Source organism: Chiloscyllium punctatum, chromosome 19, assembly GCF_047496795.1.
Source record: "Chiloscyllium punctatum isolate Juve2018m chromosome 19, sChiPun1.3, whole genome shotgun sequence".
NCBI classification, from domain to species: Eukaryota; Metazoa; Chordata; class Chondrichthyes; order Orectolobiformes; family Hemiscylliidae; genus Chiloscyllium; species Chiloscyllium punctatum.
In genome coordinates, this window is record NC_092757.1 from 77189195 (window position 1) to 77213958 (window position 24764).

Below are 24764 nucleotides of genomic sequence, written 5' to 3' on the forward strand. Positions count from 1 at the left end.
ATGCACTGCTCTGTCTAATGCTGAACTGTGTGAATTATATACTTGATATTCTGTTCTGTGTTGGCTGTGAGGGTCCACAAATTTGGTGTCTCTGGGTTAAGAAAGGGAAAAATGGCCAGGTGCATGCAATTTCCTAGAGTCATGTTTTTTAAGTGCACATTGTGAGTGTCAAGTGAAAGCCGATTTGATAATCTCGAGTTGAATGGCTCATGAAAGCTTATTTGTGCACGTTTTGTAAAATTTCAGCAGCTCATTACATTTGCTGAATCAACCTTTTTTTTTCTTAAGTGTAGGAATATGGATTAAAAGCAACAGTTTGTTCTTCTTGAATGCATCTTGTTTGTAATTTATGTAAGTTTTTATAATTAAGTGGATTTCATTTTGAATCCACTTAATCATGGCTGCTCTGAAAAATACATGTTATGGAAAAATGATACTGCTCCACTTACTTCAAACTCTCATTTGCCCCATAACAGCCAGTTCCATTCAGTGCAATGTTTTCTTCTAACTTTCCATGACCATTATATAGGGATAGCTGAACATACGTTGGAGAGGGAAGATTTTGTTCTACGTTAATGAATTAAAACTGCAAAACTTACACTCAACAACATAGACTCATTGGTTGGTTCTTTGCTGTCATTTTCTTACTACTAAACGATGAGATCCCTACAGTTAAATGAAAGGTCATTGACCTGAGAGGTCTCACTCTGTTTTTGTGGCACGAATGTTCCTGTTGAGTTTTCTCATTGAGTATGTTCTGTGGTGTTTAAATTGTTGAGTTGTATTGAGACAGAATTTTCAGTATATCTGTATAGTAGGTTTGACATTATTTAAAATCCTATATAGAGTCATAGAGGTGTACAGCATGGAAACAGACCCTTCGGTCCATGCCAACCAGGTATCCCAACCCAATCTCGTCCCACCTGCCAACAGCCGACCCATATCACTCCAAACCCTTCCTATTCATATACCCATCCAGATACCTCTTAAATGTTGCAATTGTCCCAGCCTCCATCACTTCCTCCTGCAGCTCATTCCATACACTTACCATCCTCTGTGAAAATGTTGCCCTGTAGGTCCCTTTTATATCTTTGTTCCCTCATCCTAAACCTATGCCCTCTAGTCTGGACTCTCGGACCCGAGGGAAAAGACTTTGCCTATTTATCCTATCTATGCCCCTCATAATTTGTAAACCTCTATAAGGTCACCCCTCAGCCTCCGACGCTCCAGGGAAAACAGCCCCAGCTTGTTCAGCCTCTCCCTATAGCTCAAATCCTCCAACCCTGGCAACATCCTTGTAAATCTTTTCTGAACCCTTTCAAATTTCACAACATCTTTCCGATAAGAAGGAGATCAGAGTTGCACGCAATATTCCAACAGTGGCCTAACCAATGTCCTGTAGAGCTGCAACATGACCTCCCGACTCCTGTATTCAATACTCTGACCAATAAAGTAAAGCGTACCAAACGCCCTCTTCACTATCCTATCTACCTGTGGCTCTACTTTCAAGGAACTATGAACTTGCACTCCAAGGTCTCTTTGTTCAGCAACACTCCCTAGCACCTTACCATTAAGTGTATAAGTCCTGCTAAGATTTGCCTTCCCAAAATGCAGCACCTCGCATTTATTTAAATTAAACTCCACCTGCCACTCTTCAGCCCATTAGCCCATCTGGTCCCAGATTCTGTTGTAATCTGAGGTAATCCTCTTCGCTGTCCACTACACCTCCAATTTTGGTGTCATCTGCAAACTTACTAACTGTACCTCTTATGCTCGCATGCAAATGACAAAAAGTAAAGGACCCAGTACCGATCCTTGTGGCACTCCACTGGTCACAGGCCTCCAGTCTGAAAAACAACCCTCCATCACCATCCTCTGTCTTCTACCTTTGAGCCAGTTCTATATCCAAACGGCTAGTTCTCCCTGTATTCCATGAGATCTAACCTTGCTAATCAGTCTCTCATGGGGAACCTTGTCGAACACCTTACTGAAGTCCATATAGATTACATCTACCGCTCTGCCCTCATCAATCCTCTTTGTTACTTCCTCAAAAAACTCCAATCAAGTTTGTGATACATGATTTCTCACGCACAACTTTCAAATTCATGTATATTGTCTGTACTTTTTATTAGGGTTCAATTTTGCTCTTAACCAAAATGATCATTGCAAGTGCTCTTCTAACAATTGGTATTGTGACCTAACTGGTAGAGCAGGCTGGGAGAGGTAAATAGCCGACACCTTTTCTTGCACTATTGATCTTATGCATTAGAATCTAGTTCTTGCATTTCATTTAAATAAATGGCAACACCAAAGAGAACCGATTTTAGTTTTAGCAAGTTCATCTTGATTACCACTGCATGATCAATAATTTTGCAGGATTTAGAATAATTGTATAGTAATTTCTCGCTACATCCCTTAATTTTAACTTTCACCCAATTCCTTATCAATAGAAAAGTCATGCCTATCCATTCTAAGTTTCTGTTTTGTTGCTCTGTAACTGGGCTCTAGAAATTGACTGGTACTAAGTAATCTGCAATGGCATCTCTTACTGCAACTGCACTTTTGTCTCTGGGAGCTTCAAGGATCTATCCTTGGCTTCTTCCCATTCCACATGCATGTGTTACGCCTCTGCAATCTGTGAAAGCACATCAGCATACCTCAGAAACTGACAGCACACCGCTTTATCTCCCTATCATCTTTATTGATCCCATCACAGTCTCTATAAATTGTCAGACTGTTAGTCTGACATCCAGCATTGGATAAACAGAAAGTTTCTCATTAAAGATTGGAAGGATCAACATCTGTTCCCTAACCACTGTTTTCACCCCTCTCTGGAAACCAAATCTGGGCAAGACTAATGTAACTACCATGATGAGATTAATTTCGCGCCATGTATTTGTGCTAATTTTATTATTGTGCATTTTCAACTTGTTGCAGCTAATCTGCTAGCTCATCTTTCATGTATTTATTATCTCTACACAGTTATTTCAACACATTTTAAGTTAGTCTCAGCCTTCTGTAAGTTTGTCATCTAAAACCACCTGTGCTTAAGTTTTAGGTCCCTCAATTAATTATTAATGTCTGCTCAGTTGAGTTTCTGCCATGGGCCTTTATGTGGCAGAACAAGTCTGTTCTCAATTCATCAATCTTTATGCACGTTGGGCAGTACATACTGTAAGGAGTGGGATCTGGAGTGCAGGATATGCTTTCTTTTCCTTCCCACACTGCCACCAATTTGCCATAATATTTTGACTCCAAGTGTGATGCTGCTTGATGTTGCTATTCTTAATCAAATCTGTTCATGGTTTCAACCCTTACTATCTTGCTGATCTCCTTCAATCCTGAAACCCACAGAATATTCTGTTTTGTGGCCTCTCTCACATCCCTGGTCTTAGCCACTTCACTCTAATCAGTACCTACACCCTAATCCCTGGAACACTCTCCATAAACATCTCCACTTATCTCCCTTTCATTCCATAGCACACTTCTCAAAATATACTTCTTTGATGCTTTTGATCATCAGTCTATATATTTCTTTCTCTGGTTTGGTGCCTCATTTTATTTGACTGCTTCTATGTATTGCTTTTGTGTTCTTTTACATTAAAAGCTTTATAGTCATTGCTTTTGTTTCTTTCCATTCAAGTGGCAATCTGAGTAAATCTTATGGTACACGAGAATTTTGTTTGCTATATTTCCTCCTGTTATTAGTCACTTAAATTTGTATCAGTGAGAAAAATTTCATTCATGCGTACATCATGAAGTAATTTGTTATCACTCCTGATTCCTGAGCCATTCATTTGTAAGTTTGAACCTGGATATTTTTGCACTTTGAATATTCATCAACCGAAGAAGTACGAAAATGTATAGTTTATTCAGGCATGTCTGACTAATCCAAAGTCTGTGTGGGATGTATTCTTCTGAAAACATTTGTCCATTTCCTGTAGGAAAAGAAAAATCTATATTTTCACGTTTTAGGCTTAGCAGTAGCATGTTTCATATTAGTTTAACTATTTTTTTGGTCTTTAGCTAGAGATGCTTTTGTCGTGAATTATGGAATATAATTTGAATTGTAGCAACCAGAATCTGTGACAGTCACATTTCCATGCGAGAGCACTTACATGGTACACTGACAAAAATGGAAATATTCTAGAATAAGCAGCTGTTATAACCAATAGTTTGGCAATCTGTCCTTCTATCGGGTTATTGGATAGTTCAATATAATTTGATTCTGTGCTGATGTTGCTTAAAGACAAAAAACTGTAGATGCTAGAATCCAAAGTAGACCGGCAGGAGGTTGGAAGAACGCAGCAAGCCAGGCCGCATCAGGAGGTGCAGAAATTGACTTTTCAGGGTTACACTCAAAGTCAACTACTCCACCTCCCGATGCCATCTGGCTTGCTGTTTTTCCAGCTTCCTGCTTGTCTACCTTGGTTACAGCTATCTATATTTCCAGAGTTTTGAGATTCTGGATTTAAGGAAATACAATTGATGGTGATTTTTGTTTGGAATTGAAGTTTTAGAAGCTGTTTGGAAAATTAGAAATGTAATTTTGGTAATAGTTGTTTTGATCTTTGATAGGAACTAAATTTATTATGCTAATACTCTATAATCAGAATATTTTTCAAATTGGCTATTTCTTTAATACATTTTTGATATACCTTTTTATTAGCTTAATATTGCTTCCTACTTACTGAGTTCAACAAGTAATGGGAGTAATCTTTCACTATTCACCCTCCAAAAGCTTTCATAATTTTAAAACTGAGTTCCAGTTAAAACAATTTTCTGAACCTTTACATCCATACCATCTCATTCTGATATAAATCTATATACTAAGTTGGCCTAGTGATGTTTGTTTAGAACCTGTAATTTTTAATCGAGTGCTGCTAGAATTTGATTTGAATTTAGAATGGAGTTAATCTCTCAAACAGAAACTTATTTTTGTGCAGTATAGAAACTTTGATTTAGCAAACATCCTAATATATTTCATAAAGGCTGGATGGGGGAGGGTGAAAGAAATCTAACACCAGGAAAGCTGTGGGAGAAGCTGGAGGTGTGGATTGAAGGTGTGGTCGAATTGAACTGTTTCTGAAGATGAAAATGCACACAGCAGATGTGTTTAGGAACAAAATCCAAGTGTACTGGGAAATGATGACTGCAGGTCGCACCATCTGTGGTGAAATTGAGGCAGTGGAAGCCAGCCAATTTCTATTGGCCAAGAGTAGAATAATCATATACATGGACTTAGAGGTTGTAGAGGTAGAAGAGGATGTGGCAGCTGAGGAACTTGTAAAAGAGGACAAGGGTTATGAAATCATTGACCTAAAATAGTGGGTGCAAACATGGAAGAAAAGGGATTTGTAAAGGCAAGATATGACAGCAAGTTTCTGCGTACATTGTATTTGAGAATTGGTATGGAGGAGGCTGGCGAACAGGACTTTAAAGATGAGATTAAAGATGATTGTTGACCAACATGCAGATTTGTATGTTTATTTCCACCTTCTACACTCTCCCTCTCTCTCTTCTACTCGCATGCTCTTTCATTCATGTGTTTTTGTTCCCTCCTTTTCGATCCTCCAGCTATTTCCCTTTGAGGTTATCCTAAGTGCCATTGATCTTTTCTAGGCTCCAGCCTGATCTGTGTTGAGAATCAGTGCTGTTAAATTGTTGTGCAGAGTAAGTTTGAAGCAATACCCCAATAAAATTAGCAGAACTTTGTGTGAATTAGTGAGAAATTGGCTGGGTGGGGAAAAACCAGAGGAGTTTGAGGCCAGGGAAGGGAAGCCGGTTAAGCTGTTGCTGTGCTTGGAGCCAGCTGCAGGACTAACATCTGATTGGCCTGTCCCTTTAGGGACCAATCAGGCTGGACAGGTTTATCAGGATGGATTGGCTCCCAGAAAGTGGTATTTCAGCCGGAAAATTGATTTCTCACTTGATTGAACAAATTCTTGCACTATAAAATCAAACTCTCTCTCCTTTCCTGAATAGTGGTGTACGTGGTTTACCCAGTGTATAGGTAAGAAATTTTAAACAATTGCACTGAAGTAAGAAACCAGATACTTGACAGTATCATCTCTGTTCTCTTGTGCATTGGTTCTGTGGTTTTGTGGCTGAGTTGGTTTGAGGCACACATGTTTCAAAGCCACTTTCAAACTCTAGGCACTCGAAATACAAATATGTTAAAAATAATGAATGTGTGCATTTAGAATTTTTTGACCATATTTAATAGGCTTATGCCACAAGACAAACATTGAGGTCTGAGACTCAGAATTGATGTTCCACTGCAACAAGTCTGTAATAGGTTGCATTTCATGGTTTTATATTAGCAATATTATGTTTAATGGCAGGAATATTGGACAATAACCTGTTTTGCTTTCTGTCAAATCTTTGAGAAAACATTATTTTTATCGAAACTGGCCCTGTGCTTTCAGGGTTGGTTGATTGTCTGCTGGTAACTGGACTGAACAGAGGAATAAGTTCTGCAGAATATGCTGGTTTTGTATGTTGTGCAAGTAAAAGTAACTAACCATGTCATGTGTGAAGGTTTTTTTTAAAAAACCTCTTTTCATAATTTAGTAGCGAGTTTGATTAATTGCATTGGTCTTTGTGAATGTTGTTGGTATTTTAACTGCCTCTGGCAGGTATTGGTGTGCCTGAATCGGGCAACTAATCCATTGTGGTGAATTCTACAATGAGAATCACTTTCAAGGGTTCTTCTCCTGCAGCACTACCTGTGGTGTCCCCCAAGGATCTGTTCTTGGATTCATCCTGTCTCCCAGTTGCAAGAGGCCCCTCTGCACCATCTACTGGCACAGCATTAGTTTTCATACGTTCTCTGATGAGCTCCACCTTTACCTCACCACCATCTCAAGTCATCTGTTGCTAAATTACATGACTGCTTGTCTGACATACATACTGGAGGAGCAGGAATTGAATATTTAGACTGAATTGTTTTTGGTTTCTCCCTGCTTCAAATTCTGTTCCTGAGCTAGCAACTCTATTTACCTCACTGCTGACGTCATAAGTCTCAGCAAATCCCATTCTCCTATTATCTATGGGCTTGGTAACTTAGAATGTGCCTTCCAGTCAAGTAATGTCTTATTTTTAAAATTGCCATCTAATTTTTCAAATCCCTCTGGCTTCACCCCTTCCTATCCCTGTAATTTTCTGCAACCTCTTAGCCATTCAAGATAACTACTCTCCTTTCATCCTATCTTCTTGTGCATCCTCAGCTTTAATACTCCAACATTACCTTCAGTTGTCTATGCCCTCAATTTTGGATTATTCTTCCTTTGCCCTTTGTCCTTTTATACCTCGTTTTCCTCCTCCTAGGATGTCCTTTAAAACTTATTCTTTAATCAAGCTTTTGATAATTTGACCCAATCAGCACTGTTTGTGGCCTGGTGACACCCTTTTTTTTTGTTGCTCAGAATTGCCCTGGACGTATATAAATTACGTCTCCAATTTTTACAATTTTAACCAAAAAAATTTTCTCTTATTTCCCCCCTCCACATTTAAAGTGCCGCTCCTTGTTTATCATCCCTTGTGGTCAGGTCTCATCATTGCGTCACCAGTGAGACCCCTGATTGTGCTTCTTGAGTTTGCGCCATTGTGTATGCATCATGCTATCAACTTGTAAAATTAATTCAAAAATGCTATTGAAGCAATTTTGTTATGGCGCATTTGTAGCGATAATGTTATTCCTCCACTTATTCTCATTAACAGTTCTTATTTATTCACTTTGTTAAATCAAGTTTGGAGGAATTTCTGTCCATGTCTAGTTGTAATAATTGACTAGTGGCAGCAAAAGTTTAAATGCCTTACACAGTTACTGATTTTAAACAGTAACCTACTTAACTGTAGTCTGTTTAGAATGAACAGGTCTGTCAACTAACCAGATATCTTCAAGTAAAAGAAATAGTTTAGTATCAATCTTTTTTGTTTTCCTAAACCGTTCTCTATTCAGATACTGAAGTAAGTTTCATTTTTTATAATATATTTTTATTAAGAAAAAATAGATTTTTAAATATTACACCAATACAAAACAATGCAATTCAAAACAGTACAAAAATAGTACAAAACTAAACCCAAATAATAAAAAAATTCCCCAACCCACCCTCTTATACGAATGTATAAACATATATAGAGAAGTATAAAATTAAAAAAAACCTAAACTAGCTAACTAACTAAATAACTACCTAACAACAAACAAATAAATAGTAATAACTCAGCCCAGCCAAACAAAACACTCATACATTCACAGTTCCTCCTCCCTGGATATTGGACTCATGAAACACAATCATTATGGCTATATAAAAGCCCTTGTTAGTGTGGCAGATAAATCTGTGTCCAGGTATTTCAAAAGGGTTGCTATGTCTTGTAAACATTCTTAGTTTTGTGGTGTACCATATTTGTGAGAAAATCCAAGGGAATATGCTCCATTCCAATCTTCCGCCAACCCGACAGGCCTGGGGGGTTTTCTGATATCCAAACTAGCAAGATATTCTTCCTTGCACAGAATGTAAGAATATTGAAAAGTTTTTCCTTATGTGAGTCTGCAGGAAATAAATCGGTAGGCCCAAAAGGAGCGAAATAGGGTCCTTCTCCACCCCTACACCTAAAATCCTCTCCATTGCACCCACCACAGCGCTCCAATATGTTTGAAGCCTGTCACAAGACCAAAGATAATGGGTAAGAGTACCCGTATAGACCTTGCACTTGGGGCATGCTGAAGATACCCCTGGTTTAAATTTTGACAAACGGTCTGGGGCTAAGTGGACCCTGTGGAGAATCTTCAACTGTAAAGCATGGGTCCCATTGCAAATTGATATCTTCCTTGCATTCTCCCAAATATCCTCCCATGCCTCTGAAGAAACTTCAACACGCAGCTCTCTTTCCCACATCTTGCAGAGTCGATCAGACTCATCTGAGGTGGCACCCCCCAATTGATGATATAGAGTACTGACAGTGTACTCTTAGCCCTTAGTATCCCTCTTTCTATGTCAGGTTTGTAGGGATCAGTCAAAAGTGTGGTTTTTTTGACTAAAATCCCTAACTTGAAAAAAAACGAAAGAGGTCTCTATTAGGTAACTCGTACTTCTGTACTAATTGATCGAAGGACATCATTAAATCACCCATGCAAGATATACCCCTAGCTGCCCAATGTTTAAATCCTGAATCTATCATACCTGGTTGAAAACTCGGCTTACTCACTAAAGGTGTAAACAACGATGTTTTGCCAATATTACCTTCTCTCTGCTGAATTGCCCTCCATGCTTTTACCGTATTGATGACTATTAGGTTATGGCAATATTCCCTGACTGTCCTCCCCTTGTCCAAAAACAGCAAACCGGTAAGGGGGCACCTTGCTTGGGAGACTTCAATATCTAGCCATATTAAAAGAGGGTCCCCACAAACCCGATCACTTACGTAGGTCAAAAGCGAGCTTAATTGGTAATTTTTAATATCCGGAAGGTCTACTACCCCCCCCCAAATCTGAGGCAACTGCAGTTTGGCTAATTTAATCAGGGTCTGTGTACGGTGCCAGATAAAGGAGCTGAACCAACTGCTCAGTCTCCTGAGTGTCTGTGTGTTTGTTTGTTTGAAAATCAGGGGGAGCATCTGTATAGGTTATAGCAAACAAGGGAGAATATTCATCTTAATAAGCGCTATCTGACCCAGCCATGAGACTGGAAGTGCCTCCCATCTTTGGAGATCTTGTTTAATTTTTTCAAATAATTGAGTAAAATTGGCTTTGAACAGCCAATCCAGAACTGGAGTAACGAATATGCCCAAATACACACAACCCCCCCCCCCCCCCCCCACCATGACCACCTAAATGGGAATCTATAGTCACTCTGAAGAGCCAACTCTTTCATAAGACCACCCATAGGCATAGCCTCTGATTTAGCAAAATTAATCTTATACCCTGAAAAAGCGCCAAATGCGTGAATGCATTGTATCAGGCAAGGCACTGAGACTGCTGGATTTGTCAAGAAAATTAGAATATCATCTGCATATAGTGAGATCTTGTGTAATTTTGACCCCACTTCTGGAGCTGATACATTGAGATCCCCACGAATGGCCTCTGCCAATGGTTCAATCACCAATGTAAAAAGTAATGGTGAAAGGGGACAGCCCTGCCGGCTGCCCCTAGAAATATTAAAATTGCTTGATCGTACCCCGTTGGTAATGACCGCAGCGAGGGGTACACTGTAGAGAACCTTTACCCATCTTATGAAAACTTCGCCCAGACCAAACCGGTCTAGAGTATAGAAAAGGTACAGCCACTCAACTCTGTCAAATGCCTTCTCTGCATATAAAGAAATCACCAATCCCTGTATTGACTGCTGTTGGCATGCTTGAATTACATTAAGCAGCCTCCTAACGTTATTGGAGGATCTGCGACCCTTTATGAAGCCCGTCTGATCCTCTTTAATAATAGAGGGTAACAGAGTCTCCAGCCTTAACACAAGAGCCTTAGAGAGAATCTTAAAGTCCACATTTGAGAGTGAGATGGGCCTGTATGAAGCACAGTCTTCCGGATCCTTCCATTTTTTTTAAGGATAAGTGAAATATTGGCCTCTCTGAGATGGTGGGAGACAATCATGACTGTATGAATCATTAAACATATTTAGCATCGGGCCTGACAGTATACTTTTAAATTCTTTTATAGAATTCACTGGGAAATCCATCAGGACCAGGCGCCTTTCCACTCTGAAGCTGCCTCACAGCTTCCTGCATTTCTTGCTCTGATAATAGGGCATTGAGGAAGGACTGTTGTTCGGGAGTCATGCCCAGGAGCTTCAGATCTGTCAAAAAAGGATTCTATTTTGGCCTGCCCCTCCTCACAATTCTCAGACTGATATAACTTCCAGTAGAATCTCTGGAACGCCACATTACTCTTTTTAGAATCGTGTGTTAGGTTCCCAGACCCTTCCCTAATCGCTGCAATGGTTTGTGGGGCACTCCTCTTTCTGGCAAAGTATGCTAAGTATTTGCCTGGCTTATCACCATGCTCATATAACCTTTGCTTTGCAAAAGCTAGCTCCTTCTTTGCCGTCTGCGTGAGCACGGAATTTAGTGTAGACCATAGTACCGTATTCCTCTGTAGTTTGACCAACGAGGGTCTGTCAAAATATGCCTTCTCGGCTGCCTTCAACCGTGCTTCAAGGAGACATTGCTCACCCTTCTGCCGCTTCCTACTTGTGGAAGATGAAATAACTAACCCTCTGGCTTAAGCTTGGCAGTTTCCCAGAGAACAGATGAGCTATCAACCAAGTCTATGTTGATGTCTAGGAATGCCTGAAATTTCCTATAAAAATACTCCACAAACTTGCTGTCCATGAGAATAAAGGGGTCCATTCGCCAGTACCTTGAATCAACTGTAACATCCTTAATTTTAACCTTGAAGTACATTGGAGCATGATCAGAGATGGCAATATTACCAATCATACAGGATGCCGCCAGATCCAGGGTTACCACAGGGGGCAGAAAAAAATCAATCCACGTGTGACCTCTATGCGGATTGGAGAAAAATGTGAAATCCCTACCTGTAGGGTGGAGACCCCTCCAGATGTCCACCAACCCTAATTCCCCACACAGACCCATAACTGTTTAGTTTGTGCAGAGAGTATCAAGGGACCTTTAGGCAACCTGTCCACTCTGGGGTCCATGAGGCAGTTAAAATCTCCCCCTATAATGTGCTGAGACTTGAGACTTATCAGTTTAGGAAATGCATCTACCAAGATTTTAAGAGGATGAGCTGGGGGACAATAAACATTTTAAAATGCCATATTCTTCCCCATTTATCAAGGCTTTAAGAATTACAAACCTCCCATATGTGTCTTTAACACATTCCAACAATTTAAATGAGAGATTTTTCCTTACCAGAAGTAGGGGAGTGGCTATATTGGTATTAAATGATGAAAAATAAACTCTGTCAAAGCCATTCTGCTGTAATTTCAGATGCTCCTTGTCATCCAAATGTGTCTCCTGTAACAAAGCAATATCCACCCTCCTTTCTAAGACTCAAGAGTACCACCTTCTTCTTAATTGGTGAGTGACTTCCCTTGATATTCCAGGTACACCGTTTAATCAAGTCATTAGCCATAATATTCTGCAATTACATTCAAATTCCAGAGGAGGAACCTGACCCACAAATTGCTGAGCCTTAGTGTCGCATCGTCCACCAAATATAAAAACTACATAAACTAAAACCACTACATTTAACAAACATACAAAATTATTAAAACTAAAACATACAAAAACCAGAAAACAAACCAACATATAAAGCGCCAATAGCGCTGAGTAGGGGAACTCACCCCCTGCCCGGAAGGGACAACTATCCATCCCGAACTGCCCATAAATAGGCATCTAACCATCTCAACCACCCTTCACTTCTCCCAGCTAGAGCCGCATCACAAGCACAAGCTAAAAAGAATAAACACCCCATAGAATATCAATATGAATAAAAAGACATTCTTTTATTTTTAAAAAAAGGGGAAATCAAACCCCACCCATCCTTTGGTATGTCCTAACTTAGAAATTTAAAATGTGTATCTTAACCACTGCCAGACATAGTTTGAACCAAATTATTATCAATAGAGGAAAAAAAGGGGAAAAACAAAGCTCCAACCGGATTTCCTCCATTTCTTTTACAGAATGATAAACGCATACCCAAGCAACAATATTTATACATACTACAATTGTCTAAATTAGGTTAGTTTGTCCACAAAGTCTCTTGCCTTCTCCGATGCATCAAACAGATGCATGGATCCATCTAAGGTGATCCGAAGCACTGCCGGATATCTGAGTATTGAATCCCAAGCTCCTTCAATCTTTTGACACCATCATAAGATTTTCATTTCTGGATCACTGCTGCTGAAAAGTCCTGAAAAAACATGATCTTAGACCCCTCGTAAATTAGGGCCTTCGGATCCTTTCCCTTGAGTCTGGAAGCCTCCATGACACACACTCTTTATCCTGGTAATGATGGAACCGCACCAAGAAAGGACGGGGGCGTTGACTCAGACCCAACCTCCATGCTGCGACCCGGTGAGCCCTTTCTCTCTTCAATCCTCTCATGCCAGCGTCCAAGGCTTCTGAAATTCCTTGACAATCTACAACAAAGTCCGCAAGCCGCTCACCTTCCTTACCCTCAGGCAGACCGATGATCCAAATTTTTTTTCTCCTGCCCCTGTTTTCAAGATCATCCACTTGGTCACACAAATTATGAACCTGCGTCTTCAGGGCTTGGATCTCTTCCTTGAATGAACTGGCATCAGCTTCCGCCACTGGGATTTTGTGCTCCACCTCATCCATCCTCTTCTCCAGGTCTCCCAGCTGCTGCTCATGCTTCAGCATGAGAAAGATTGGAGCCAGCTTCTCTTCAATCTGTTTCCCCAACATCTCGCGAGATTTCGAGAGCTGGTTCACCAGGTCCTGGAGAGGAGGCTGCTGCAGGCTGAGCTGCAAGGCCTGCCCTCAGATGCTGCTCCTCCCTTTTTAGGCATTTCTGGACAGCTGAAAATACAGGTAAGTCAATTTTTAAATGTTTCTTGGGGCTCTTTCCAATAACCCAAGAAATCCTGATGACCTGGGTTGGGTGGGTTAAAGAACCATCCTGCTCCTGCTGCAATGCGAAGCTCTGTAGTGTGATCTTCAGATCGCTGCCATCTTAGATCCCCTGTAAATTTCATTTTTAATCTTTTTTATTTTAATTAATCTGTTTGTACCTGTACTATTACAGGTACCACTGTGAAATTGGTACTTTACCTGTGCAGCTGCAACACTTGAGGAATGTGTACTGATATCAACTCCATATTTCTTTGAAACATCTGCAAGCAAGAAGCCAGCTTTCTTCACTGAAACTTTCATTGTTTTATGTTGCATGTTATTAAGCTAGGAATGCACACAGTGCTGCATATGTATGCTACAGTATTTCATCTTTTACATTGGCTTTTCCAGGCAAAAATTGTTCTTGACAGCTTAAATCTGGTTTTAAAATTGATTCCTACGAGAAGCCATGATTCCATTGATAGTTGTTTCACTTGGCAGTCATGATTTTCAAAAATACATCAGCTTCAAGTGAGGGTACTGAGTTTTGTTCAATCTACTTCAGTAAACTGCAAGTTTCAGCTTAGGCTGGTCCAAAATGTTGCCAAATAAAGTACCCAGCACACTTTACTTGTACTTATTTCAAATGTGCTGTATTTTAATTTAACATTATGCACACAATTTCATCATTGCATCCACTTTTAGTCTAATAACCAATCCAAACCTGTGTCAATGGCACAATCAGCTCAAACTCACTGCTAGCAGTTTTTATTAAAGTTTCTTGAGGCTGCAGTATTAGTTTGTTGTGGAGTTCTGGCCTGTTCAGGTTAGGAAATTATTGATGGCTCAATCATGAGGTTAACTCGTTGATTTCAGAATGATGCTGTAGTGTTATTGCATTAAATGTTTAAGAAAAACTTTCTTCATTCTGGTGTGCGTGAACCCCTGCTGTTTGCTGAGATACTCATATATTGAAGCCTTCATCTGTATTGAGTATCTCAGAATCAATTTCAGATCCACCACGTTTTTATATTACCCAGTGCATTAATCAAATAGAATTTCCTGCATACTTTTTAAATTTGGGTGAAAATAGCTATAATTTTGATTGCTCTCTTAAAACTATACAAAAGCTTACACAGACAACATTTCTCATTTTGTTAGTGTCACCTGGAATGGCTGCAATTCTTCCTTCACATTTTAGATTGCCTAGTTTTGATGCTTTTACTCAGTTTTGAACCAGGGATCTTTTGCATATAAAATAACTACCAAAGTACAGAAACTATGCACAAAATACAGCATCTCAAGATTATATGGAAGTATTGACTTCGGGTTTGTATTCAGGACATGAATCCTCAACCTCTGAATCAGATGAGAGAGGTACTGATATCTACTCCATATTTCTTTGAAACTTCTGCAAGCAAGAAGCCAGCTTTCTTTACTGAAACTTTCATTGTTTTATATTGCATGTTATTTAAGCTAGGAATGTGGAGAGTGCTGTAGCTATAGTAGACACTTGAGGTGACTGTCACGCATAGGCTGTGAAAGGGTATTTGATTATTGCTTTAAGTGTTGCTTTATTCCATGGCACCTGGTTGCTGCTTGTTTAAAGTGAATGTAGTGGCATTTCTATAACTCATCTTATTCCTGTAAATGGGTTACTCTTTCATAGTGTTTGTCAATGCAACTAAGTTTGGCTGAATTTAGAGAAAACTTATTTGGATGGATATATCTGGACTTGGAATAATTGAGCAAGTTGTATGAATGGGGAGAATTCCAAAGGTTGAACCAGGATTGTTAATTTTATCAAGCATCTATGTAAATGTGATACCTATTACATTTGAACTTTCTAAATTGCTACCAAAATACTATTGGTTTTGTTATAGCACATTTGTAGTGGTAAGATCATTCCTCCGCTTTCCCCACTATTCTCATTAATGGCCCTTATTTATTCATTTTGTTACAGTCCAGTTTAGAGGAATTTCTGTCCTTGTCTTGTTGCAATACTTGATTAGTTGTGACATAGATTTAAATGCCTTGCATAGTTACTGATTTAGACAGTGACGCACTTAACTATAGACTATTTGGAATAAAAAGTTCCATTGACTAACCAGGTTTCATTAATTTAAAATTGATTTAGCATAAAATGAGTTCTTTAACAAAGATGCAAATTGGATTAACATGTAGCTTGAAGATAGGTAAATATTTATACTTTCATATCTAAATAATCACTTCCAATACATTTTTGCACCAATTTTAAAAATGGGAATTTAATTTGAAAAGATGCCCAACTGCTAGTTCTTGAAGTAAAAAGAACAAGTTGAGACGTTTTATATGGCTTTCAGTCAGCATTCTGGACCACTTGGATGTTTGTACTAAACATTGGCAGCTGTTACTAGGGCCTGATGTTGCAGATGGAGTTCATTCAGGAAATATTGAACTGTTTCAGAGACTTTTCAGGAGAACAGCTGGATTAGTGTCTGTTATTGCACTGGACCCTCAAAGGCAGATGATCTGGGTAGTTTTTCTCTCAGCAGGCTATTACTTACTCCTGACAGCCATAAACCCAAGCACGTAATTTCCAGTAAATAAATCTAAACAATAGCTTAAGCTGTATGACTCAAAGAAGCGCTTTTGAAATAAATTAGTCCCAGTGTATCTTTTTAGTGATTCTTTTTTTTTAACCAAAAAGACAAGATACCTTCTCAGTTTTTTTCATATGTACTGTTACTACAATTGTCAAAATTAACTGAATGTTTTCACTATTCTCATGACATGGCATTATCCAGTCATTTCCTTTTTGTTTCCAAATGTAACTTGTATTCTTACAAGTGTAAAAATGAATGTTTATCTAGTTTATTCTTAAGTACTAAGCTTCAATAGGCACATATAGTGTTGCGTTCCATTTTGCACACACAGGTGTCATTATATAAGCTGTCTCCTAACGATGTTACTGATTTATTTATTGTAGATTGGTCAGAGATTGACTAAAGTTATTGTCCATGCTGAAAACCCACAACAGAGAACATTTCTTAAGAGACAGGCTCCTATGGAGGGAAGAATTATGATCAGTTGTTTTTAACTGCATTGTGCAGGGAAACGGAAACTTAGAACAAAGCAATAGAGGAACTGTTTGAGTGAGAAGGGAAAGTGTAACGAGATTACAAGTTTAAAGGCAAAATGGGAGGATAATGTGACAGTCAAGAATTAATAAGTGAGTAGAGTAGAAGTTTGTGTTTACAGTAGAGTAGGAGAGGGGGATAGACATGAGGCTGAATTTTTTTTTTGGCTAAACAGTATCAATTTCGCTGAGTTTCATGGAGGGTTTCTCTCACTGTAGTTTAATAAACTCACCTTGTTTATTATCTACTCTGCCCTAACTGTCCCATTCTATAACTGGAACAACTTGCTAGTGCCTTGATATTCCTGAATGGGCCCTTGGCATTGCTACCAAGTTTAAAAGATTGTTGTGCACCTGGGCAAGCACTCAGTCAAAAGCTACCCTGCAGAGGCCGATATCCTCACTCCAGGACTGGCTGTGAAGGCCATGACACCAGAACATAGCGGCCTGGTCAGAGGTTTCCACCTAGATTGATGCATTAATGCAGTCAAGAGACATGCACAGCATTGTAGACAAAATGTCAATGACTTCCTCCACTCCATTAGCAAAACTGTGTCACCATCTTTTTAATACCTTCCAATCCACTCTTTCTAACTGCACCTGCCTCCCACCAAGGCTTGTGCTGTACCCATGTTGCCTCTTCACTCCCTTGCTGTCACCCATTCAACCCCTGCCACCCCAAATCCTGTATACTCTCTGCATTGCTTACTCACATGTACAGGATACCTTCACCATTCTTGATTTGACTGAGGACTGCTGACCATGAGACCATTCTTAGCTTTTTGTAAGGTGTTAAACAGCAAGGCACTACTCAGTCTGGTTTCTCTGGCTGAGGAACAAGATGCAAAAAGCCTAGGCATGTCGGCTCCAAGTGAGTAAGCTTGAGCGCAAGTGAACAGCCCAGAAATTCAACCTGGATTGAAGAGGGCAGAGCAGTGGATGTGATCTATATGGATATCAGTAAGGCATTCGACAAGGCTCCCTAAGGGAGACTGGTTAGCAAGGTTAGATCTCATGGTATACAGGAGAACTAGCCATTTGGATACAGAACTTGCTCAGAGGTGGAAGACCAGAGGCTGGTGGTGGAGGGTTGCTTTTCACACTGGAGGCCTGTGACCAGTGGTGTGCCACAAGGATTGGTGCTGGGTCCACTACCTTTTGTAATTTATGCTCAAATCCCAATCATTTATGTAAGAGGTATAGTTAGAAAGTTTGCAGATGACACCAAAATTGGAGGTGTAGTGGACAGTGAAGAAGGTTACTTCTGATTACAAAGGGATCTTGATCAGATGGGCCAATGGGCTGAAGAGTGACAGATGGAGTTTAATTTAGATAAATGTGAGGTGCTGCATTTTGGGAAAGCATCTCTTAGCAGGTCTTATACCCTTAATGGTAAGGTCCTAGAGAGTGTTGCTGAACAAAGAGACCTTGGAGTGCAGGTTCATAGCTCCTTGAAAGTGGAGTCACAGGCAGATAAGATAGTGAAGAGGGTGTTTGGTATACTTTCCTTTATTGGTCAGAGTATTGAATACAGTAGTTGGGAGGTCATGTTGCAGCTGTACAGGACATTGGTTAGGCCACTGTTGGAGTATTGCATGCAGTTCTGGTCTCCTTCCTATTAGAAAGATGTTGTGAAACTTGAAAGGGTTCAGAAAAGATTTCCAAGGATGTTGCCAGGGTTGGAGGATTTGAGCAACGGGAGAGGCTGAACAGGCTGGGGCTGTTTTCCCTGGAGCGTCAGAGGCTGCGGGGTGACCTTATAGAGGGTTACAAAATTGAGGGGCATGGGTAGGGTAAATAGACAGCCTTTTTCCTGAGGTGGAGTAGTCCAGAAGTAGAGGGGTAGGTTTAGGGTGAGAGGGGAAAGATATAAAAGAGACCTAAGGGACAACATTTTCACGCAGAGGGTGGTAAGTGTATGGAATGAGCTGCCAGAGGAAGTGGTGGAGGCCAGTACGATTGCAACATTTAAAATGCATGTGGGTGGGTATATGAACAGGAAGAGTTTGGAGGGATATAGGCCAGGTGCTGGCAAGTGGGATTAGATTGGGTTGGGATATCTGGTCGGCATGGATGAGTTGGACCAAAGGGTCTGTTTCCATGCTGTACATCTCTAGACTCTGACTCTATGCCTGCATGTTCCTGAGTATAATGTTGTTGCAGCAGCATGACAATATTAGTTGCTGTTGTGCCCAAGGTGCTGCATTGAAGTTCAGAAATGTCTTGTCTTGTAAATAGATCAGACGTATGCCATGAAGGTTGTTCTAGACTGACACATGTTGGATACCAGTGAGTGTTGGATGTGTGGGGCCAGGAGTGTGTCCTGGAATGTGTAGCAGTGAGCATTTGAGATGGAGTTAGAGTACTGAAACCCAGATTCCTAGCCTGCAGTTTAGGTTTTGACATTACAAGCTTGGATGGTGTCGAGAGGGTGCACTTATTGCTAAATATTTGTTTACATAGTTTGGTGGGAGCAATATGAGGTTGGTAACATTGCATACTAGCTAAGGCACACTGGCTTGTGTATTCTATCACTGTTTATTCATTCTCTGCTTCCCCACTTCTTTCAAAGAAAAATACTTTGGTAGCAATATGTATAAATAAGAATGCTGTTTACTATTGGTACAATACTATTGGTTCAGAGGTGAGAATCAAGGTGTTAAAAATGGTTTCTCTTGTTCCATGTGGATATTTGCTGAAAATGTTTTGTGTGACCAGCAGATGTCTTTTGAACTACAACAATACAAGTCGTTCTGCTGTGATGCGACAGTTGCGTTCCTCAGCAACCTTGTGCTATAGCAAATCTCATTATGGAAAATAGCATGAGAAAAACATGCTGCAGAAGATCACTAATAGAAATTGCGATACCAGTACAGCAGAGAGTTTGTGTTATCCAAACTTCATCCACAATTCGTCAATCTTGTCATAGCCAATTTGTGCTGACTCAATGCAATTACCTGTTTTATCAAACTTTGAAGGAGTTTATTGTTAAGTAAATCATTAATATAACTCCCAGTTTCTAGTGCAAACTTATCTGGCGTTAATTAGTTGATTCTTGTTTTAAAAACCTTTTTTGAATTATGTTGATACGAGCCAACTTTCATTGTGCTTTTTTTTAGCGTAATCCTTTACTGTGAATTCATGTGATAATCACAGGTATCACAGCAGCCTGAAACTTGCAGTGTCTGCCTGAAAGGGTGACTTGACACTTGACTGGAAACAAAAGTTTGTTGAGCTTTTAGGATGAATGAGATCTGTTCTGGCAGTCTGGTCGTGTCCCTACCTTTGACCCAGAAGGCCTAGATTCAAGTCCCACCTGCTCCAGCGGTGTCATGATGTACTTGACAGGTTGATTAAAAGTATCGATATGATGAATGAAGATTTTACCTTTGTTTCATTTAAGGCTAACATTAATAAGGAAAATTTGTTTTTGTCAAACTAAATTAACTGCAAGAAAAACTATAAAGTTTTTCAAAAAATAAAGTTCAAAGCAAAGTAGCTTTATGTATAGTCAAGCCAACTGTTATCCGACAGTAGCAGTTCACTAGCAACATCATGAAGGTGTTTGTCATCAACTCTTAAAAATCCTAGATAGTTAAAAAGAAAATCCATTTTCGTGGCTCCAGCCACTTACTGGCCTGACTGAGGTGATACATAGGGAAGAATTATAATTGATTTTAGTAAACAGTGCCTTACTTTGTTACCTGAGTCAGTCTCTGATTCAATGACCTGTATCTTCGAGGGACTATCATTCTGGTAACTATTTAGCATATTGCCATGTTGAAATAACTTGGAGTGAAAGAGTGTTTCTTACAGCAGTAGTGAAATGCTTTCAGTTCCTCCTTCATTTTATTAAGTGTACAGTTTGAGCTTCCACCTATTATCCAGTGAAAACTGAGGCCAGAGTGAGTGACAATACTAATATCTTCATGATCTCAAATTGCAATGGGTGGGAATGGCCTTGTGGTATTGCTGGACTATTTTCCAGACAAGCAAGTTCAAAGATATCCCACTGTGGCAGATGATGGAATTTTGGATTTAATAAAAATCTAATGAGGGCTATGAAACCACTGTGATTGTTGTAATAAAAAAAGCATGTGGTTCAGTGAAATCATTGTAGGGAAGAAAACTGCTGACCTTCACTGGTCTGACCTCTGACTCCACACCAGCAGCAATTTGGTTGACTCATTTGCCTTCTGAAATGGCTTAGAAAACCATTCAGTTGTACCCACCATCAAAAAGAAAAGAAAATCAGATGGGCTACCTGTCATCAACTAAGGCAGCAGAATCAGCAAAAGCAACACAGCCCTGTTCGCCCTGCAAAGTCTACTTTACTAACATCCTGAGTGCCAAAATTGGGAGTCTCTCTGTCTAACAGAATCATACCCTACAATATTCCTGATGGTGGGACATTACATACCCAGGAATGGTAAGATCCAGCAGATGTGGCAGCGTAGTGCCACACAGTTGGGATGAAGCTGCTCCAGGGGTCCTCAACATTTAACTGTAGACCTCACGAAGTCTCAAGGCATCAGGTCAAATATGGGCAAGGAAACCTGCTGATTAACTACATTTTGGTCAACACCCCCTATGCGCACGCACACACTTGGCTGGTCAATCAGTGTTACTCCTTGTCAACAAGCATTTGGAGGAAGAAATGAGAGGAACGCAAGTCCAAAATGTGTTCTGGGGGTTCTTCAAAGTCCATCAAAAAGTGATTTGGCATCATCAATACTGACTGAGCTGGTCAAACCCTAAAAGTCAGGCCTGCTAGACTGGCTGTTGAGGGAACCAGCAAGATGGTGAAATATACTTGACTTCACCCTGACCAATCTGCCTGCTGCTGATGTATTGGTCCATGATATCATCCATAAGAGTGATTGCATTGTCCTTGTGGATTCAGCATCATGTACCATTACTGCACCAAAAGGGGGTAGATTTTGAGCAATTCTAACAGCTTAATATTGGGCATTAATGAAGTGCTGAAGGCAATCTGAGTGGCAACTGAATGAATAGTCTGCAGACTCCATGGCCTGGCATAATCCTGACCCTACCATTACTATCAAGCCAGGAGATCAACCCTGATTCAATTAAAAAGTGCTGGGGCATGCCAGGAGCAGTACCAAACATACCTTAAAAATGAGGTACCAATCTGATGAAGCTACAAAAATGGGACTATGGGGAAACCTCAGTTATCCAAAGGAAACAGCTGAGGAGTATTCAGTTAATCGAATGCTGGATAACATAGTTCAGCTAACCATTGGGACCTTGCGATATTGTCGGATAATCGGTTCTTCTGTTTTTTTGTTCCCAAATAGCAAGTGATTGACAGAGGTAACCACACTCAAAGGCAGCAAAACAATGCAAAAGATGAGGTTGAAGCATTTTCAACAATCTCTTCATTCTGAAGAGCCAAGTAAATGATTCATTTTAGCTGCTTCGGAGGATTCCAGTATCACAGATGCCTGTCTTCAGCTACTTGATTCACTCTGTGATGGAGACACTGGATACTGCAAAAGCTTTAGGCCCTGACAAAATTATAGCCATAGTGCTGAAATCTTGTTCTGCAAAACTTATCGCACCCCTAGCCATGCTGGTCCAGTACAGCTACAGCGCTCATCTACCTGACAATGTGGCAATTGTCGAAGGATGTTGAACATACCAAGAGCAGGTCTTTTTGACCCATCCAATTACTGCCTAGTCAGTCTATTCTCAACGTTGATAGAAGTGATGGAAGGTGTCATCAGTAATGCTATCGAGCAGCATCTGCTAAGCAATAACTGGATCATTGATGCTCTGTTTGGGTTCTGCCAAGACCTTTTCAGGTCATGACCTCATTCAAGCCTTAGTTTAAATGTGGACGAAGCTGCATTCCAGATATGGGGTCAGAGTAACTATCTTGATATCAAGGAGCTTTAACAAAACTGAGGTTAATGTAAGGATAAAGTGAGAACTGCAGATGCTGGAAGGCAGAGTTGAAAAGTGTGGTGCAGGAAAAGTGCAGCAGGCCAGGCAGCATCCGAGGAGCAGGAGAATCGATGTTTCGGGAATATGCCCGAAGCATCCACGCTCCTGCTCCTCGGATGCTGCCTGGTCTGCTGCGCTTTTCCAGCACCACACTTTTCAACTGAGGTTGATGTAAATTGTGGGTAAAACTCTACTGGCTAGAGTCATAATTGGCAGATAGTTGTGGTAGTTGGGGATGAGTCATCTCAAGTCCATGACATCTCTGCAGGCATTCCTCAGGTAGTGCCTTTTGCTCAGTCGCTTTCAGTTCCTTGATTAATGACCTTCCCTCCATGATAAAATCAAAATCAGATCAGGTCAGAAGTGGGAGGTATTCACCGATTACACAATGTTCGGTGTCATTCACAAGTCCTCCAGATTCTGAAGCAGTCTGTGCTCAAATGTGGAATAAAGTAGACACTATTCAGGCTTGAGTTGATAAGTGGCAAGTAACATTTGCATCACACAAGTGCCAAGCAATGACCATCTCCAAGTGAGAACCATCCCTTGACATTCAAGAGTGTTACCATCAGTGACTCCTCGATAATCAACATTCTAGGTTTACCATTGACCAGAATATGATTGGGCTAGTCTTAAGTACTATGGCTACAAGTGCCATTCAGTAGCAAAGAATCTTGCAGCAAGTAACTCACTTCCTAACTCTCCATCCGCAAGGCACAAGACAGCGATGAGATGGAATGCTTCCCATTTGCCTGGATAGGCATAGCTCCAATAACCCTCAGCCTGACACTATCTAGAACAAAGCAGCCATCTTGAGTAGCACTACTTCCATAAACATTCAGTCTCTGAACTACTGGCACTCAGAAGCAACGTGTACTGTTGATAAGATACACTGCAGAAATTCACAAAGGTTCCTTCGACAACTCCATCCAAACACGCGATCACAATGATCTAGAAGGCAGTGAAAGCAGCAGATACATGGGAGCACCACCTCGTGCAAGTTTCTTTCCAAGCCACACTTAATCCTGACTTTTGGAAATATTACAGTTGGCCGTGATTATAATGTGAGACTTCAGTTGTGCGATTGTGTATTATAAGAAAATCGTACAATAGCAGCACCCTGTAAACTAATGGGACTAGAATCGTGTTATTATCAATACAGGTAAGGAAAGTTCATATTTTACAAATGGTCTAAATTCTTTAATTACGTTTAAAATCCATTTGCGTTGAAGAAACACTTATTTAGCAGAACAAACTATCCTGTTTCTTCAGTGTCGCTAAGTCAAAATCCTGGAATCCTTCCTTAGTGGTATTCTGGGTGTGCCTACACCTAAACGAATGGTAGTTCCTGAAGGCAGCTTGTTATTACCTTCTCAAAAGAAAAGTAGGATGGGCAATAAATTTTAACCCAACCAATGACGCCCATAACCTGTGATTTAATTTTTTTTAACAAATGGACATTGTATTATTTTGCAAAATGACAAGTTTTGAACTGAGCTTGTGAAGTCTGTAGGATGAAGCTGTTCCATATACTGAATGCTCTGGTATTCACTTAGCTTGGTTATTCAGGGTGCCTTACTGGGAAACCAAATAGTCAATAAGCTCGATTTAGAGAAATAGGTAGGATAAGAGTTAGGGTGATACAATGTTTACCAGAGAGTGGCCAACAGGAAAAGGTAATCCCCAGTTAACAGACAGTGTGTGGAATGAAATGTTGTCTACTGCCTTGAATTTAAGTATATTGTTTCAGGTTTTCCATTAGCATACTATTACAGGACTTGAAACTATTGTCTGAAGAACCTGTTTGAATCAGTTGTGTGAAGGATCCCTGAGGCTACCCAATTTCTTCACATCTTGTCAAATTTCTCAATATATCCTGCTAATATATTTCTTTGTTAGCTGGCACTCTTTTTTTTTTGTAATTTCCTCCCACAGGTCAATAAGTACCTCAGTATTTGCTGGGTCCTACTCCATACAGAAAAGCTTATATCTTTGCTGTTTTGCCCTGTGGCTATAAATAGATCTGTCATGAATTTGTAGCACAATTGTAGCAACCAATTATGAGCGTGAAACTATTTCCTTCTGTTGAATTCGAGAAATTAAAAAAATTGTCCACCTGAATTGC

General features: G+C 40.1%; 1 protein-coding gene across 8 annotated transcripts in view; it reads left to right on the forward strand.

Moving 5' to 3' along the window:
• The window catches only part of git1 (G protein-coupled receptor kinase interacting ArfGAP 1), a 220828-nt gene that overhangs the window by 4003 nt on the left and 192061 nt on the right, over positions 1-24764 (forward strand). The window contains exon 1 of one of the 8 annotated variants that reach the window (XM_072589752.1): positions 12654-13533. The exons of the other annotated variants lie outside the window; for them this stretch is intronic. The gene's annotated coding sequence lies outside the window, so the exon portion shown is untranslated. Of the gene's footprint in view, positions 1-12653; positions 13534-24764 lie in introns of those variants that run through there. 8 annotated transcript variants of the gene reach the window in all.